This window comes from Notamacropus eugenii, chromosome 2, assembly GCF_028372415.1.
Source record: "Notamacropus eugenii isolate mMacEug1 chromosome 2, mMacEug1.pri_v2, whole genome shotgun sequence".
Taxonomy (NCBI): domain Eukaryota; kingdom Metazoa; phylum Chordata; class Mammalia; order Diprotodontia; family Macropodidae; genus Notamacropus; species Notamacropus eugenii.
The window spans coordinates 384,263,953-384,282,568 of record NC_092873.1 but is presented as its reverse complement, the minus strand read 5'-3'; the positions used below and the strand labels follow the sequence as shown (position 1 = coordinate 384,282,568).

Genomic DNA, 18,616 nt, shown 5'->3' with positions numbered 1-18,616 from the left:
ATAAGGGAATAAACATATAATAAAGACAAAGTGTTTTGTGAGGGAGAGCATTAGTAGTTGGAAGGATTAGAAGGGCTTTATGAAGAAGGTGCTACTCAAGCTGAGTGGAAGAAACAGAGGGATTCTTTGAAGTAAGGAGTGAGTCACCCAAGCATGAGGCAAGGGCAGCCAGTGCAAAGGTATGGAGACAATAGATGGCTATGTAAGGGAGAGAATAGCAGTTTGGCCAGACTGAATAGTGTGGCATAAAGTTTACTATGACCCAAAATTTCATTCCTCCAAAGCCAGTCTAGAGATGAACCTCTCTTTGCTTAGCTTTGAAATCATGTTTTTGTTAGACTATAATTCTGCACACTAGTCTTTTCCATTTTTGAAAATAAGATCACCTTTGCCCTTATCCACAGCTATGCTACCTCTTTCATTTTCTACATTCTTTTAAAAGTCATTGATATTGACTCAGCAATTTCATGTTCCACTTCCTTCAGGAAACAAAGATTAAGGTCATCTAGGCTAAGTAACTTGAATTCTTCAAAGGAAATTAGATTTTTTTTTATTATCTTCTTACTTTTATCTTGGATATCAATTACCCGTTAGTCATTTTTGTTCTGTCACTTGTAGTAGAAAGTGATTCTCCTTTGCAGAGATAAAAAAAACCCAAAATAAAAATTGAGCAACTCTGCCTTTCTTTGGTCATTTATCATTGTCTCATCCACCCCAACCAAAAGTCCCCTACCTTCTTTGTTCCTCTTTTATTTCTCATAATAGGTAAAAATGAAAACATTTTGTTTATCTTACTTTCCTTTGCTACTTTCAGATCTTTCTGAGCTTTAATATTTACTGAAACTATTTTAAAAGGACCATGCCACTCCTCTTTCATTCTCTACTACTTGGCCTTGCTTCTATTTTCTATCCATTCTTCTTTAAAATCTAAGTTTGTGTGTTTGCCCTGAGCAATGAGATTGGTCTCTTCAAAAGAATCCCTCTGCCGTCCCTTATTAGAATTGTTTCCCTTTGTGTTTTCCAAATTTTATTTGTGAGTATCTCTCATCCTTCCTGGGCCTCCCTCTATAGAATTTTACTCAATGGGATCCTATCTATATGAACCTCTGAAGCCTACTTTCTCCAAATATAGTATGCACATTGGAGCATACCTGGATTTTTCCCTTTTATCATAAACTCTAATAAGAAGGGTCCACTTCTATAAAGTTTTATAATTTTACCTCAGCAAGCAAATTATCCCTGTTCGTGAGAAGAGATCCAGAAAAGAACTTTTCCTTGCTGATTCCTCTACCTTTTGAATGCTGAAATTATTATTGAGGTAAATAAAAAAGTTCTTAGCTACTCTGTTTTTTGGTAGAGAGAGAGAGAGAATTTCAGTAGATATCTGGATAATTAAAGTCCCCATCATTATTATATCATGCAGGCTTGTGTGCCAGGGTTGTAAGATATTCCCCAAACACCTCATCTATTTCCTCTTTCTGTCTAGATTGTTGTATGCAACAGTGAGAAAATAGCTTTTGTTACTCCCTCTTTGATTTCCGTCTAAGTACTTTCTGATTCTTGGATTCCTTAATATTTCTTAATATCCAATTTATTTTGAATACCATGTACCCATCCAGACCCTCTCTTATCTAATGTTGTGGTTTCTTGGTACCATGAAGCAATAGATAAACCTTTTTTGCTGAAAGCCTGACACAGAGCATCCTTGACCTTCTTGTTCCTCAGGCTATGTACAACAGGATTGAGAAGTGGAGTGATAACAGTATAGGTCATTGAAATCAACTGGTTCTGGACTCTGGTATTTTCTGATTAGGCCTTTAGGTAGGAAATAGATACAGAACCAGAGCAAAAAATGACCACAGTGATGTCAGAGGCACATGGAGAAAAAGCTTTCTGCAAACCCCCCAAAAAGACAATTTTAAAGATGATGAAGATGATGAGCACATAGGAGACAAAGATTAAGGTCCTGGGCACCAGGATCACCATCACACTTATTACGACTGTGAAAATCTCTTTGACAGTAGTGTCAGTGAAGGGAAGTTTACAGGACAAATGTCACAGAAGTGGACCACTTTACCACAGAAAGGAAGACTAAACACTGATGTCACCTGTATCATTGCTCTAATAAGATCAATGCCACATGCTCTATATGTCATCTGAGTTCATGATGACTGTATGCCTCAGGAGGTTGCGAATGGCTCCATATCAATCATATCCCATTGCTGTGAGTAAGAAAACTCACATCTAAGTTGTTGATAGCCAAAGTGATCAAGGAAAAGGTGGCACAGCTTTCCAATGTCGTGGATTGGCTCAGGCTCATGAAGTTGTACAGCATTTATAGAATAATGACCAAAGTATACAAGGTCTCAGAAGTGGAGGAGTGTGGAGGTGATGAGCAATGTTGATGATAATTATGATGATCATGATGATGGCATTGACAGCAAGGATTAAGATATACAGGGCAAGAAACACAACAAAGAGAGTAAGCTGGTGATCATGGAAGCTGGGAAATTCCTGGAAAATAAACTCACTCTCTTCTGTCTGAGTCTGTATCTCCACTTAGTATTCCCCAGGGCTGAAAGGAATGAATAAAACAGAATTGGAAAAGTTCCATCAAGTAGACTGAGTAAATTACTTTGACTGAATTGGCTTAGAATATGACCTTGACAATATGTGTATTCCCTATTTGCGTGATCCTACTTCTCAACTCTCTTAGCTCTGGTAAGGAATTTCTCTCTGTGGGCGCCACTGATTAAATTGTTATGTGTGTTTGCTTGGAGGTGATGTAGGAGGGAGTCATTCTTACCTTGGAAAATTTTCTGCAATTCTGGTCAGTTTTTTCATCATGTAGGAGTTAGGCAGCCCAGAAAAAAAAAAAAAAAACATTGTGTTTTCAAGAAGGGAGAAGATAGATCTCAGTCATCTCTCACTCCCTCTGTCCTACCACAAGTGTTGTGGAGGGTTGCCTTCCAGACACAGAATTAGGTCAAATACATTATAAAACTTGCTAAAATGCCAGTTGTCTTGAGCTAAGAATTAACTGCACTGTTTCTGCTCACCATATGCTGAGCACAATTATTTGGACCAGGAATAGTAGTGAGGTGGGTGGAATAATGAGATGAGCACTAACTTGTAATTAAGACTTGGGTTCAAATACTGTCTGAGACACCAAGTTATTAGTTGTGCAATCACGGGCAGTTTTCTTAACCTTCTGAGTCTAAGTTTTCTCTTTTGAAAAATGGGTATAGTAATACTTACACAATCTACTGCCTAGAATTGTGCATTACCAACATGAAAATGTTATATAAATATAAACTACTGTTATTATTTGAAGATTTAGAAAATGTGAACGTACATAGCAATTAGCAGGAATAGATCTTGTACATGAGAACCATAAGTTACTCAGCAAATGGATTGAGGGATAGAATGGGGGATTCATCATAGAAACTAAAGGAAGAGTTCTTAATCTTGGGGTTTATTATCATGTTTTTAAAAAATATTTTATTAAAAGTATTTGAATATAATTGGTTCATTTTGTAATCCATTGTGTAGTATAATGTCTGCCACATAGCAGGTGATTATAAATATTTATCGATTGTTTGATTAATTAATTCTATGTATTTTATTTTATTCATTTAAAAGTGCTATTCTGAGAAGAGGTACTTAGCCTTCATCAGAGTCCCAAACTGTTAAGAATTTCTGCTTTAAAGAATGAGCTACTACAATGTATTTGAAAATAGCATGAGTTACTTCTCTGTAAGTTTTTAGAAACACGTATTAATATGATTCATATGGAAAAATGTTTTAGATGACTATATTAAGTTATCTGTCTTCTTGGTGAAGGTGGAGAAGAGGGAGGGAGAGAATTTGAAACTCAAAATTAAAAAAATGAATGTTAAAATTGCTTTTTAGATGTAATTAGGGGAAAATGAAATATTAAATAATTATAAAAAAGAAACACATATATTGTACAAAGTAAGTGCTAAGTAGTGAAAGTCAAGGAAAGTATTTAAGCATACAAAAAGTAATTGTAACTTTTGTTCAATGGTAGACTACACTGAAAAAGACCACCAGAGGAAATGGGGTCCAGTTATAATAGAATGGTCCTTTGGATAAAGAGTATTAGAAATAGAGCCTGGAGAGCCTAGCCTCAAATACTATACCTTCTACATGCTAATTATGTGATCATAGGTCACTTAACCTCTCTGAGGTGTAGCTTTCTAATCTATAAAATGAGAACTCTGAAGAAAAGGATTTCCAATGCCCTTTTTAGCTCAAAATCTTGTGATCCTTTCAGTCATGGAAAGTAAAAAGTTGGCTAATAAAATGGTGTCTGAGAATGGGATTTGAATTTTGAGACCATAGTTTAAAATATAAGAATGACAGACTCCAGGAAAGGAATAGTTTGCCTCACAAGAATGTATTTGCCTAGTTTCTTTTAAATGTAATTGAAAAGGCTTTAAACTGAAGAAATATGGGGAAGAGATTAAAAATACATACATGTATACTTATATACACATGCCTGTGTACATGCATTTTCAGGTATATGTATATATGCATACATTTTTCCTTCCCCCAAATTTTTAAAGCTTGCAATTATTTTGATTACATTTATATGAAACTAAGCAAATATATTCTTATCAGACAATTTGTTCCTAGCCAGGAGTCATTCATTCTTATATTTTAAGCCATGGTTCAAAAATGATCACAACTCCTATTCTCTTTCCTTCATTATATAGTTATTCTTCCTGGCAGAGGACAACCAACAGTCTTCAAATCTATCCGTGAGTTAGGGGGATCATCTACCCCAAACATATGAAGAATTTCCCTGGCAGAATGGGAGGAGGAGAACAATTTGTCCCAACAGTCATGAAGGTGACTGAAGCAGGTGCTGTGGATGTTTAGAGCTTGGTTAGGCATTGAAGACCCTATGGCCATTCACTGCATCTCAGGCCATCTCCAATCATCCCGATTTTTGTCTTGCCACTGTATTTTGATGACTCTGGAAGAAAGAGTGAAGTTGATGACTGTACAATTCTACCTCACTTAAATCTAATTCATAAGCAAGTCCCCATGACATCACCCCATGACATCACCCCATGACATCAAAATGAAGGACCAAGAACAGCAACAACAATATTCTGGCATTTATCTTGTTGGAGTCGTGTGTATATATGCGCACACAGACAAATGCTTATGTAGACATATATATGAATATCAATGCCCATGTGTATAGACATATATGTGCAATACATATGTATGTTTATATGCCCACACATGCCTCTACCAGGATAGATACCATAAAGAAGTTCACAAGGGATAAAATAAAAGAGCAAATATTAAACCCCTGGTCTCAAACGTCTATATGCAAATGGACAAAGTTTAGGCAAAAAGCAAGCTGAACTAGCAATCTTAGTGTAAGGGTCAAATTTGACCTTAGAAGTACCACTGAGCCTTAACGAGATAAAATTCATGTCTAGATTATAGCTCTAATGATTGTTCAGTTGTTTCATCACTTCTGGCTCTTTGTGACTCCCTTTGGGGTTTTCTTGGCAAAGATACTGCAGTAATTTGTCATTTCCTTTTCCATCTCATTTTACAGTTGAGAAAGTAAGGCAAGCAGGGTTAAATGACTTGCTCAGCTACTAAGTATTTGAGGCACAATTTGGACTCGGGTCTTGTGATTCTAGGTCTGGTGCTCTATCCACTGCACCACCTAGTTGCCACATAACCCTGGTTGGATAGGTGTTATTTGAAAGTAAAAGAAAAGCAAGAAAAGGAAGAGTAACATTGTGTGGCAAGCAGGCAAATCATGTGAAAAAATTCAGGAACTGGGATTGCGGGAGGTGGGAAACATGTTGAATATGATTTGTTTGAAGCCAGTGGAATGACAATCAGAAGCCATGGTGCAATTGACTGCACACCATCAGGACAGGAAGAGGACATAGGTGGGGAGTTTTTTAAACACAACACAAGCCTGACATAAAGTGAAAGGAATTTCAACTGTCAAGAAATCTACTGAAGTTCTCTCTTTGCCAAAAGAAGAGTAACTACTAACTTTTTAAAAACTTACCTTAATAAAAAGTTTATCCTTCAAAAGATGGGGGAATTAAAAAAGAAAAATTTCACTCTGGGTGTATTCTCACTAACTTATTTCTGGGGTGGAAGTAGCCAATACATCTTAGAGCCTCTGATAAAGAAAGCAATTAGTGATGAGCATAGTTTTATATGCACCCTAGATTTTGGAGAGCAGATTTTTAAGAACAGATTTCAGAAGATGGATAGGTAAGATGCTATGGACCAAAGTTAGAGAGAGATGTGAAAATCTCAAGAATGAAACTCTGGACATAAAGGAATATAATTTTGATGAGGAAGAAAAATGAGCTTTCTAAAATGACTGGTATGCATAATTCATCACCAAATTTAGATTTTTTCAGAGATCTGTGTGGATGATAAAAGCAAGGAAAGTCAACAGAGAAGTAACATACAAAAAAACGAGAGGACTTGTAATATTAGTGCCAAGACCTATATCCCAAAGAAATAATAAAAAAGGAAAAGGACTAGATATACAAAAATATTTGTAGTAGCTTTTTTTTTGTGGTGGTAAAGAAGTGGAAAAATAAGGAGATGACCATCAATTGGTTGATTAAGTTATGGTACATGAATTTAATAGGATACTTTTGTACTATAAGAAATGGTGGAAAATATTTCAGAGAAACGTGAGAAGACTTGTATGAATTTATACAGAATGAAGTGAGCAGAACTAGGAGAACAATTTGCACAATAACAATATTGCAGAGATAAACAGTTTTGAAAGACTTATGAACTCTTATCAACAAAATAAACAAATGATGATTTTTGGATAGTAAAGAAAAGAAAAAATGGCTAATAAGGAATTGATGCCCATTTCAGATGACATGGCCCAGATGAACTACATCCTAGTCTGTCATTCCCTGTCCCCTTCCTGTCTTTCTCACTTTATGCTTCAATCTCCCTATATAACTTTACAATTTAGTGACACTAATATCCCTGTTGTTCTTCACATGGGAGCCCCCATCTCCTGAGTATTTCCACAGGCTCTCCTCCATGCCTGAAATGCTCTCCCTCTTCATCCCCGCTTTTTGGGTTCTCTGGCTTCCTGTAAGTCTTGGGTAAACACCATCTTCTCTAAGAAGCCTTTCCCAGTCCTCCTTAATACCTTCCCTGTGAGATTATCTCCAATTTTTCCTATTGTGTCAGCAAGCATCTTGCCAAATCCAGGACGCCCTGCAAGCACAGCTTCATAGATCTACCTTTCTAAAAGGAAAGCAACTTTGGAGAGATCAATAATCTTCTTTAATCACATATACCAAGAGAGAAAAATACAAGCAGAGAAATAAGGACCAACAGAGAGGGCTTCTAACTGTCTGACCATAAGCAATACATGAATCACAGATCAACAGACAGAACTATCTGACCATTACATACATACATAGTTACCAGAGAGAGAATCACCAACATCAGAGCTGGAGGTGGTGTGGGGTGGAGGGGGTGTGTGTTCTTAACTGCTATACAGAGTCTCATCTGGCACACGAACCTTTTTCCAAAGAGTAAGCTCCCAAAGTGAAAACCTCACCTCAGAGTATATATACACTTTTCAGAGAAGGAAGGCATGACCCTCATGACCCAATACCTCATTAATAAACAAAAGGTGTGGACCTTCCTACAAAATGAGTCTCCTCTAATCAAGCTTCCCTTAATAGGCTCCACCTGAGGTCTATTAATGGGTGGGGAAGATCTTTCATTAACATAAATCTCATTAACATTATACCTGTCTATATCTTGTTTATAGATGGTTTGCATCTTTTCTCATCCATTAGACTGTGAACTCCTTCAGTTTTTAAATTAAATTAAATTATTGCCTTTCTTTGTATCTCTAACCCTACATGCTAAAGTACAGGCACTTAATATATGCTTATGGACTTGATTAGGGTACTGAAAGAACTGATGAATATTATTTGACAGTCACTGTCAGTGACATAAAAGTTATGGAGAATTAGAGAACTATTATAGGATTTAAAAGGGTAAAATGCCCAGTTTTTCAAAAAGGGAAGAGAATAGTCTGAACACTATATGCCAATGAGCCAGACTTTTATTTATGGCAAAATCCTAGATGTGATTATTAAAGTGATGGTTAATATATATCTGGAAAAGGAAATGATTACAAAGGGCCAAGATGGCTTCATCAAGAACAGGTCAGGGCAGACTAACCTTATTTCCTTCTTGACAGGATTAGTAAATTGGTTGATCAGACAAATAGCAGCTATACAGTTTACCTAGATTTTAGCAAAAGGATTATTTGCCAATTTTTCTCATATTATTCATGTATCAAAGATGGAGATAGGGGTTAGAGGAAAGGACTATAAAAGTAGTTATAAGATTTAATGTCTACTTGGAATGAGGTCTTCAGTAGAATTCCCCAGAGATTTTTTCTTGGTCCTGTGCTGTTCAAATATGTGTACTTACAATTAGATCTTTTAGAAAAGTCATCATATATGCAGTTTTTGTATATACATTGGTATAGTAGAGATATAAAATATACAAGATGTGTTGACTCTTCTACTTCAGAACTTAAAAAAATTTGACCTATCTTGGACTGAAGTTTACTTTTTATCTATCTATGAGAAAAGTATCTGTTAAGCAAACTGATAGAACCAACTAAGAGCAAAGAGGAAACTCAACAAAAAATGTAAAAAAATGTAAAAGACATACAGTTTAATTACAAAAATATTTTTGAAGTCTTGGAAAGCACTCATGAACATATAAACATTGGTCCTGTTATAGTCAATTTATTAATTAACTTATTAAAACATCACCAGACTATTTTAGTTTTAATTACAGTTTTCTTAATAATACACTAATATTATTACTTATATAATATTATCTATGAAATATTTTATGTATGCTATACAGTCACACACACATACATACATACAGTTAAGTGGCACAGTGAATAGAGAGCTGGATCTGGAGTCAGGAAGACCTGAGTTCAAATTCAGCCTTAGACAGTTGTGTGACCCTGGGCAAGTCACTTAGCTCTGTTTGCCTCAGTTTCCTCATCTGTAAAATGATCTGGAGAAGAAAATGACAAACCATTTCAGTATTTTTCCCAAGGAAAGCTCAAATGGAGTCATAAAGAATTGGATACAATTGAAATGACTCAATAGCAATGAATGACATAGTAGTATTAATTATACATGAAATTAGTAAGATCACATGTATTTTTATACTTTTTAATGTTCACATATCCTTTTCAAACAATTTCAAATTATTTTTATCTTTATACTGTAACCAGGTAAATGGTAAGATTCATTTAAATCCCTTTTTTTTTCACTTGCTATTAACTTTTTAATCAGCATTCCCTAATCAAATTAGCTTAGCCAGAAGGCAAGGTCATAAATAAAAAGATATCTTCTGGACAGATACTTACAATCTTTAATTTAGGGAGACATCCACAAAACTTATACACTTGGACATCAATTACAGAAGTTATTCTAGCATTTGATAGCATAACTACTGCGACTTAGATCTTAGCTTGCAATATTTAAAAACTTTTGTGATGCCTTTTTTGGTCAAGGAAAAGCAAGACTGATTTATTAGACTGTGGGTCTTGCCACACCCTACAAAAAAATTCTTCAGTGAATATAGGTACATTCATTTTTTATAGCATGTATAGAAGTAAGCCTTGCAGCAATTTTAGTCCTTCTGAATAACCAAGTCTGGAAACTTGAGCAGGTTGATAGAAGGGAAAGGTTCTGACAGCAAAAAGTAAAGCTTTAAGCAAAGAGAGGAAGAGTGGATGATATGAAGATTGACACTCAAAGCAAAGTGATTATGTTACTATTGGAAATGAGATTGTTTGGTCTGGATAAAAGACTTTAGATTCAAGCAGCTGTCTTCAAGATAATTTGAAGGGTTTTCATGTAGGGAAATAATTAAACTTACCTACCACCAAAGGAAAGAACTAATATTTGATTCTATGGCATGGCTAAAATGGATGAATAAGAAGACAGGTATGAACATTCCCATGACTATAGTATTATGTCTTGCACTCCTTCTTTTGAGCTCCCATTCCACATTATAATTAGCCTATTGGGCATTTTGAATTAGCTGTCCAAGGTATCTCAAATTTGTTGTGTCCAAGACAAATTTTCAATACGACATAGATATGGAGTGCTGGACTTGGAGTCAGGAAGAACAGGATGCAAATCTTAAGATATTTGCCAGTCATGTGACCTTGAACAAGAAATTTAACCTATTTTGGCTTAAGTTCTTCATCTGTAAAATAGAGATTTGGACAAGACCGCCTTTAAAATACTTTCTAGGTCTACATTTATGATTCTATGAATCTGTGACGTAGATAAATGTATAGCAAAGCTTCATCAAGTTTTCAAATGACTTGAAATTGGAAGGGTCAGTTAGCACACTACAGAGTGAGAATTAAAAAAGGGAGCTGACAATAGAAAATAGAGATGAATCTAAGAAGGAATGTAATAGAGATAAATAGAAACTCTTCATTTGGTTTTAGAAATCAACTTCATAGTTAGAAGATGGTGGAGGCATTGATAGGAGTTTAAAAATGATCAGGATTCTGTGTGTGTGTGTGTGTGTGTGTGTGTGTGTGTGTGTGTGTGAAAGACAGAGAGAGAGAGAGAGAGAAAGAGAGAGAGAGAGAGAGAGAGAGAGAGGGAGGGAGGGAGGGAGGGAGGGAGAAACTAGCAGAATCATGGAATTGGAATTGCAAGGGAACTCAGTGGTCATCTAGTATAAATTAAACCTTAAAAGTAGTGCCTTGTAAAATATATACTCTGTTTAAGTCAATGGTGTCATATAAGTAAGGCCAAATGGCCAACGAAGTCTCTTAAAACTCTGGAATACTATCATAGGAACTGAGATATGAACTGAAGCTTTGATTTCATTGATATAGGGAATTCCTGAGTGGGGACTGATGCAGATCAGTGCTTCTCCTGTAACTTATAGTGTTAGAGAGTTACTTAGAGAATTGAGAGACTATGTTATTTGCCTAGGATCACATAATGAATGTGTATCAGAAATTAAATTTAACCCTGGGTCTTCCTGGCTTCAAGGCTAGCTTTCATCCCCTATGATACGCTATCTTAGACTTCAAGAGAAATTTCTCAACTATTAAACTGATGATCAATTAAGTTAAATGAAACTTGTTCAATACAGGAATTTGTGACCATGAGAGTTTTGCAGTTGCCTCTCCTGTAGGCCTTTAAAACTGCTCTGGAATCTTACCTTCCCAGGCTAAATTAGGTAGCATCCTTCTTGGGAGTATAGAGATGGGTGAAATGATCTTTTTTAAGGTTCCTCCTAGCCAAGGATATTTTTTAGTAGGAAGTATAAGTTGGGGGACATAGAGAGAGAAAACCAAAAGATTTCTGCATGAAAGCAAGGACTTTTAAATACCCTATAGTTACATCTACCTAGCATGTCTACAACAAATCCTCATTACATTTCTTCTCCCAAAACATCACCGATTTCTTTGGGTAGGATTACAATACATTCTGATTGTGAAGCTTAAAGTAGATAAGGGTGTTGAGATGTGGAATCTGGGCCAGGGATTTTAAGACACATTGAGAAATGAGGTGACTGAGACAGCCTGTGTGGCAGAAAGAAAACAGACTCAGAATCATGGAATCATAGAAATTACTAAGGCTGAAAAGAATTTTTTAGAGCTCACATTATTCTACCCTTTTAAAGATGGAAAAAATCAAGGGAGCTTGGTGGTGTAGTGGTTAAAGGGCCAGACTTGGAGCCAGAAAGATCTGATTTTTAATTCTGCACCAGATACTTATTAGTTGTGTGGGACTGGTCAAATCATTTAACTGCTCTCAATTTCAGTTTTCTCATCTGTAAAATGAAGATAATAATAACACCTACTTCAGTGGGTCAAATGAAATAACATAGCGCCTTAAAGTACCATAAAATGCTAATTATCAACATTATTATTATTGAGGCACAGAGAAAGTAAGTAACTTTCTTGAGGTCACACAAGTTGATTAATGGGCAGAGCCAGGATTAGAAAACAACTTTTCTGAATCCAAATCCAGTGTTCTTTTTATTAGTTTGGACTTCTTCCCCTTTAGAATTTGGTCAGTCCCAATCTCCTTTTTGAATGTGAATGGTGAAGGAGAGGCACTAAAGACACAGAGGAAGATTCATACTGACTTTCAATAGCCTCCATCATATGGAGAAGGTTTTAAAAACCAGGAATGGGAAATGAGACTCTTCAAGTAGAACCTCTGAGTGCATTCCCTGAAGGTGCATTAAGAGGGTTCATGGGGATAACAGTCACAATCCAAAGGGGTGGTGCCCCAGAGACTCATTATAGGTGGAGCTCATTTACTTGATTCCATATCCAACATTTTGGCAACGTTGTGGAAGTTTGCATATTGGGAAAAACCTCTAGAACCAGCTCACTTTTTTTTTAGACTTTACCAGTTTAAGAAGACAAAATCATAGGGTTTAGACCAGAAAGGATGATAGAGATAATCTATTTCATTCCTCTCTTTTCCTCTTCCCCTCTGCCCATTACAGAGGAGGAAAGTGAGGCTTCTTCAAGTCATTTAACTAGTAAAAGGTAGGATTGGGATTCTAATCCAGAGCCTTTAGATACTAGATCCAATGCTCATTTCTGTACATATACTCTAACACCCAGTATGACCAGTAATGATTAAAATCTTTCCTGTGGGATTTGTAGAACTGGATCAATTATGCCCTTCAACTTCCATTTCCATGGAGGGGAAATGAGAATTAAAGAAATAGCCAAAGGCAGCTTTATTCAGTACAATCCAGAACAATGATTGATATCTATAAATTAGGAGGCATCACACAGATCACCCAATCAACTGACAATGATAGAAAAGAAATAGAGTTGCCTGCAGGGGGCAAATTACATTTTAGTCGACAGAATCTAGGGATCTCCTTATCCTCTTATAGTTGTCCTTAATACTGGTCCCTCCAACCCAACAGAATATAGGGCCAAGGCAATTGCTCAAGTTTGCTATTCTCTTGTGCCCTAGGGGTGACTCTACTGCTAAGCATTGACAATATTACCCAAGCACCCCTAAAATCAGAGAAAGACCAGGAAAAATGCAAAGGAGTCCCTTTCTACAAGAGAAATGTTTGTTTAGTATGTAACCATTATACTGCAACTCCTCTGTAACAGAATGATGGATCTGTCATCAGGAGAGACCTGGATTTGAAGTTAGCATCTGACCCAGTTAGTCCATAGGCAAATCCCTTACCTCTTTGATCTTGTTTCTTCTCATAAAATGAGAAGAATAATACTTTTGATACATACTTCAGAGAATTGGTATTTGGATTGAATGAGATAACATATTTAAAGAGCTATTTAAATGTCAGCCATTATTAAGGTAAAGAGTCCGTTTCCTACAGTGTTCCTACAGATGCCTGGGGTAAAGATAAAACACAGCAAACTTTAAAACACTATATAATTGTGAGCTATTTTTATTTGTATTCTGATGAACTCTTCAACACCTTGGAATATCCATGCCGTTCCCTTCTACTTGTACAGATATTTTCTAACCTGCATGTTCAGTTAAAGTCCCATGTTTTCAGGCTGATCTAGATCCAGACTCTCCCTAGTACTTTCTGCTTCACATCCTTCCCCTCCCCCCAGAAACACCACAACAGAGGAAGGGGAAGAGTCTGAAAGCCAACCCAAACTTTGCTCAGAAATCCCACTCTTCTCCCCATTCCCCACCCAGGAGAAGAAGGTAAAGATGACTAAGGACCTACATTCTGAGACCTCAGAGGCAACAACAATCCTTGGAGACTGCAAACATTGCAATTCAGCTGCCACCCACTACTATCCTATATCTAACAATCTCCCACCATCTATTTTTCTCCATATTCCTATGTTAATCAATATTGATAACATGAAAATAAACTATTCTCCAACTCTACTTCCTGCCTTCTTATTCTATCCCTTCCCCTTCACTTGCCCTGTCTGTTACCCACTCTAACCTTGTCCATTTCTTTCACAATACCCTGTTGAATTCCTATTCTACAGTAAACAAAACTCCCTTCATCACAGACCTTATCATTTCATACTCTTTTCATGCTCTCCTCTATGTACCTTCACTGAGATCTTTCTTCCTCCACATAGCATGTAATCTCTAGTTCTCCCTTTCATGATAAGCTGTACCTTAACTCACAGTCCCAACACATTGCTTTTGGTGGGGAAGTTGAAATATTTGTTTCTTCCCACTTCCATTTCCAATTTTTCCCTTTATCACCATAATTCAACTGCCTCTCCTCTTTTTCAGTTTATCCAACTAAAATTTTGAACCTATTCCAGATCATGGTAGTTGTGTGCTATCCTGTAGGCCATTCTCTCTCTTTCATTAAGGAGTTCAGCACCTGGCTCACCACCTCCCTCTCCTCAACTTATACCCTTCAAACTTCCTAACCTTCCAATTCATAAATCACATGGTTTTGAGTCCTGTTAGCATAAACTAGCAAACTCAGAATGGCCTGCTAGCATAGGTTCTTGATCTTCTTTGCTAAAGGAAAGATGACTTTAAAGGGGTGGAATGTAAGCACAAACAAGGTGTGATTTTTGTTGTTTTCTTTTTGGATTTCAGTTTCCCAGGCTCAGGCTAAAATGTGAACATCTGAAGGATTGATCTCTTTTGAACCCTGATAATTCACAGCTATGCTTAGCCATGTAAGTTTTGTACCTACTGGTTCTAGCCAATCAGGGACCAAGTCTTTGCTATATATACTGGGAGGTTGATATTTTGCTTTGAGAGTTTCACTTCTGAGAAGGACCTTTTGATTCCCTGGATGGGACTCTGAGTAGTCATTTGTTAAGAGATGGAATGGGGGGGCTACTTAGATGTTGCTGGTGCTCCTCCACCTGGTGGTGCATGTAGGTGATTGTATTATTTTATCCAGATAGTAGGACCCTTGTCTGTTGATCTTTGTGTTAATTTTTCTGCTTGAATTTTCTCTCTTTGTACTTTCTCCACGTTCAGGGTGTTAACCTTTCCCCTGAGCTAGTGAATGACTTATACATGTATATTTAATTAAAGAAAGATTATTAACTCCTTTGAAGTGATCTTTCCTTTATAAAGAAGATCAAAAAATCTGTGCTAGCAGGCCATCCTGGGTGTGTTAGGGTGCTTGCTACTACAATTAGTTACCCTCAGCCTGATTTAGCTTATCTGCCTAGATGGTTTTACTGGGCTTTGGACATTGTTCATGCTACAGCTTTTTGGAGTCATAGGTGAAATTCAACCAGCTTTAACTAGTGACTCCAAGCTCTATTATAACCTTGTACATGAAAATTTTCCTGATCTCCCCAATAGCTAGTGCTCCCCTTCTAACACTACCTTATATTTAATTTTGTATTTATTCTCTTTATATTCACTCCATATGTAGTTATAAATGTCTTTATCTCTCCTGTTAGAATGTAAATTCTTTATGATTGAGGACCATTTTATTCCTTGTGTATGTATTTCCAGTGCCTAGCACATAGCAGGCTGTTAATAAATGCTTTTATATTAATAAAAAGTTGGCTTCACCTTTTTTACATAGCTGTTGAACCCTGCAAAACTTGTGAAAATGCAACCAGCTATTAATAAAATTACCATAGTCAATGTGAGGTTTACATAGTTTTCCAAACTGTAAATATTTAATGTAGATCCAAGATTCCAAACCAAATAATTAAAATGAATATTTATAACATTGGAATGAATGCAAATAAATTGCTACTTTAAAAAAGAATTAAACACTAAGGAGAAAAAATAGTTATGCTAGTCCCAGAGCATTGATTTTGAAAAAATCAGTTCATCACCAACACGGCATTTATGTTCCATATGCAATTCCCTAATTGGTCTATAATTTGCTTCAGCTATTGATTCTTCTGTTTTAATTTTTTTTAAAGCCTACCCATGCTACTTCTCACTTCATTAGTAAAAGGAAGTTGGCCAGAAACATCTCAATCATCATTTTTTGAGCCATCTTCTTTCAGATAAGGAATAAGATCCAGTATTGGAGTGAGATCCAGCCCTGCACAAATTTCATTACATTTATCATAGACTAATCTTGGTTTCCATAACAGAAGGGAGATTAGCTGAAGATGATCTTGAAGTTTTGCTCAGCTTCTGTAGAGTGTTCCCAAGTAACTAAATGACACCATTCAGCAGCTGCAGGTGACTTAACAGCTGGAACATCTCCCACTAAGGGTTTCTTGCCAACACAAGGATTCCATGTTCATCCTGGAGTCCTGGGACAGCCCTGATGAAGGGCTGAGTGGACATCCTAATCTCTAGGTGAAACTTTTTGCTTATACATTGAGAAGTAGCCTCTGTCTTACATCCAGCGATTCTAGCATGCTTGAGGTTCCAGTCATTAAACTCTTTACCTGGTTTGGCATTGGCCCATCCACTCAGACCTCAGCTGATCAATGCCTGATTTTTTTTTTACTGTTCTTTTTTGCCCACCTAGTGCATGTCTATCTCTCCATTTTGGGTGATCCCATAGCTATTAATAAGACCCAAGGATTATAATATTTAACATAGGACAGTCCCTTAGATATATTGTCCTAACCCCGTTTTGTGAATAAGAAAATGAAGGAGGGGGGTGATTTACTAAGATGACGCAGCTAGTTAGTACCAAGCAAGATTTGAACTATGAAATTATGACTTCCAATCAAATGATCTTTTCATTCATTGTCACTTTTGTATTAAAAAATAACCATGAAATACCTCCGTAAGACAATTGGGGTCCAAAGAGAAGCTTACATTCCAATGGAGGACAATGTGACTACATATAGGTATATACAAAACACAAATAATCAAGCATTTATTAATTGCTTGCTTTCTGCTAGACACTATGCCAAGCAGTGGGGACAAAACCCCCCAAAGTAGAATGAAAGTAATCTTGTGGGAAAAGGCAGTAATAGCTAGGGGAACCAGAAAAGTCCTCATGCAAAGAAGTTGACTTTAGCTTAACCTGGAAACACCATATTCATTCTAGCATAGGATACAACTCTTAAACTGGGGTGTTACATTTTTTGTGTCATGGTCCCCCTTAGGCAGTCTGATGAAACCAAAGATCCCTTCTCAGAATAAGGTTTGTTGGCTATATTCATAGTGGAAGGAAATGCTAAATTTAACATAGATATTAGTGAAGATAAGGATGTACTTTTTTCCCCATCCCAAATTCACAGATGGCCTTGAAATCTCTACATGAACAACAGGTTAAGAGTTCATGCTCTCAAATGAGATTATACACACATACACACACATACACACACACACACACAAACACACACATTCATTGAAATAACACTGATTTACAGATACAAAACTGCTTGTCCCGGTTCTTGTGTAGTAGTAGCTTAACACTACAGTTTTTGAAAGTTTATCATGACATATTGAAAGTAATCCCCACAATGACATCCTGAGGTAATTAGTAGGATAAAAGGTTTTCTTCTTTTTTGGTGAACTTTTAGGATTTTGGGAATAGAGTAGGACTAAATATGGTGAAGGCATTGGTGGCAGAGTGAAGAGAGTGCCAAGCTTGGAATCAGAAAAACTCATCTTCCTGTGTTCAAATTTGACCTCAAAAACTTGCTAACTGTATGACCCTGGGAAATTCAATTAACCTTCTTTGCCTCATTCCTCATCTGTAAAATAAGGTGGAGGAGGAAAAAGGAAACCATTCCACTATCTCTGCAAAGAAGACCCCAAATGGGGTCACAAAGATTTGGACATGATAGAAATAACTCAACAATAACATTGACGATAAGAAATGGGCGAACTTAGGCAAAATGTAGTCCAAAGAATTTGAGTTCTATCTCTGGCAGAATTTTAGAACTCATTATTAAGTACAATTTATGGACAATTAGAAAAGGAAGCAATGATCACAAAACCAGTATGCTTCATGAAGAACAAGCAGTTTTTTGACAGAGTTGTTAGACTCATAAATGAGGGGAAGTTTTTAAACATTCTGGGCCTAAATTTCAGCAAGGCATTTGATGATGCTTCTTGCTATCTTTGTGTACAAAAGAGACATGTTAGAGTATGGTAAATTTTGATGGATTTAAAACTGGTTAATGATTAGACCCTAAAAGTATTCATTAATGAGTTACCATTGGTCTGGAAAGGTGTCTTTAGTAGTGTGCCCGCAGGATCTGTCTGTGGTCTTGTGCTATTCAACATTTTAGTCACTGAATTCAAGATTAAAGGCAATAGAAGATAGGCTTATCATATTTGCAGATGACTCAGCACTGGGAAGGATAACTAACACATTGAATTATAGTTAGAATCCAAGAATATCATATGCCAGAATGATAGGCCAAACTGAAGGAGATAAACATTACAAAGAAAAATGTGAAATTCTATATTGAGGTTCAAAGAATCAGCTTTACAGGGGACATGCAGGTAGACAACAATTTACATGAACAAGATCTGGGGGTTTGAATAAATTTTAACCTCAATATGAGTCAAGAGTATGGTACTTCAGTCAAAAGAGCTAATGTCACCCTAGGCTACAGTGAGAAAAGGTCACATTATGATTC

At 36.5% G+C, this 18,616-nt stretch overlaps 1 pseudogene; it reads right to left on the bottom strand.

Moving 5' to 3' along the window:
- Positions 1 to 1,569: 1,569 nt before the first annotated feature.
- Positions 1,570 to 18,257, bottom strand: LOC140523116 (olfactory receptor 10J1-like; annotated as a pseudogene).
- Between the last annotated feature and the right edge of the window lie 359 nt (positions 18,258 to 18,616).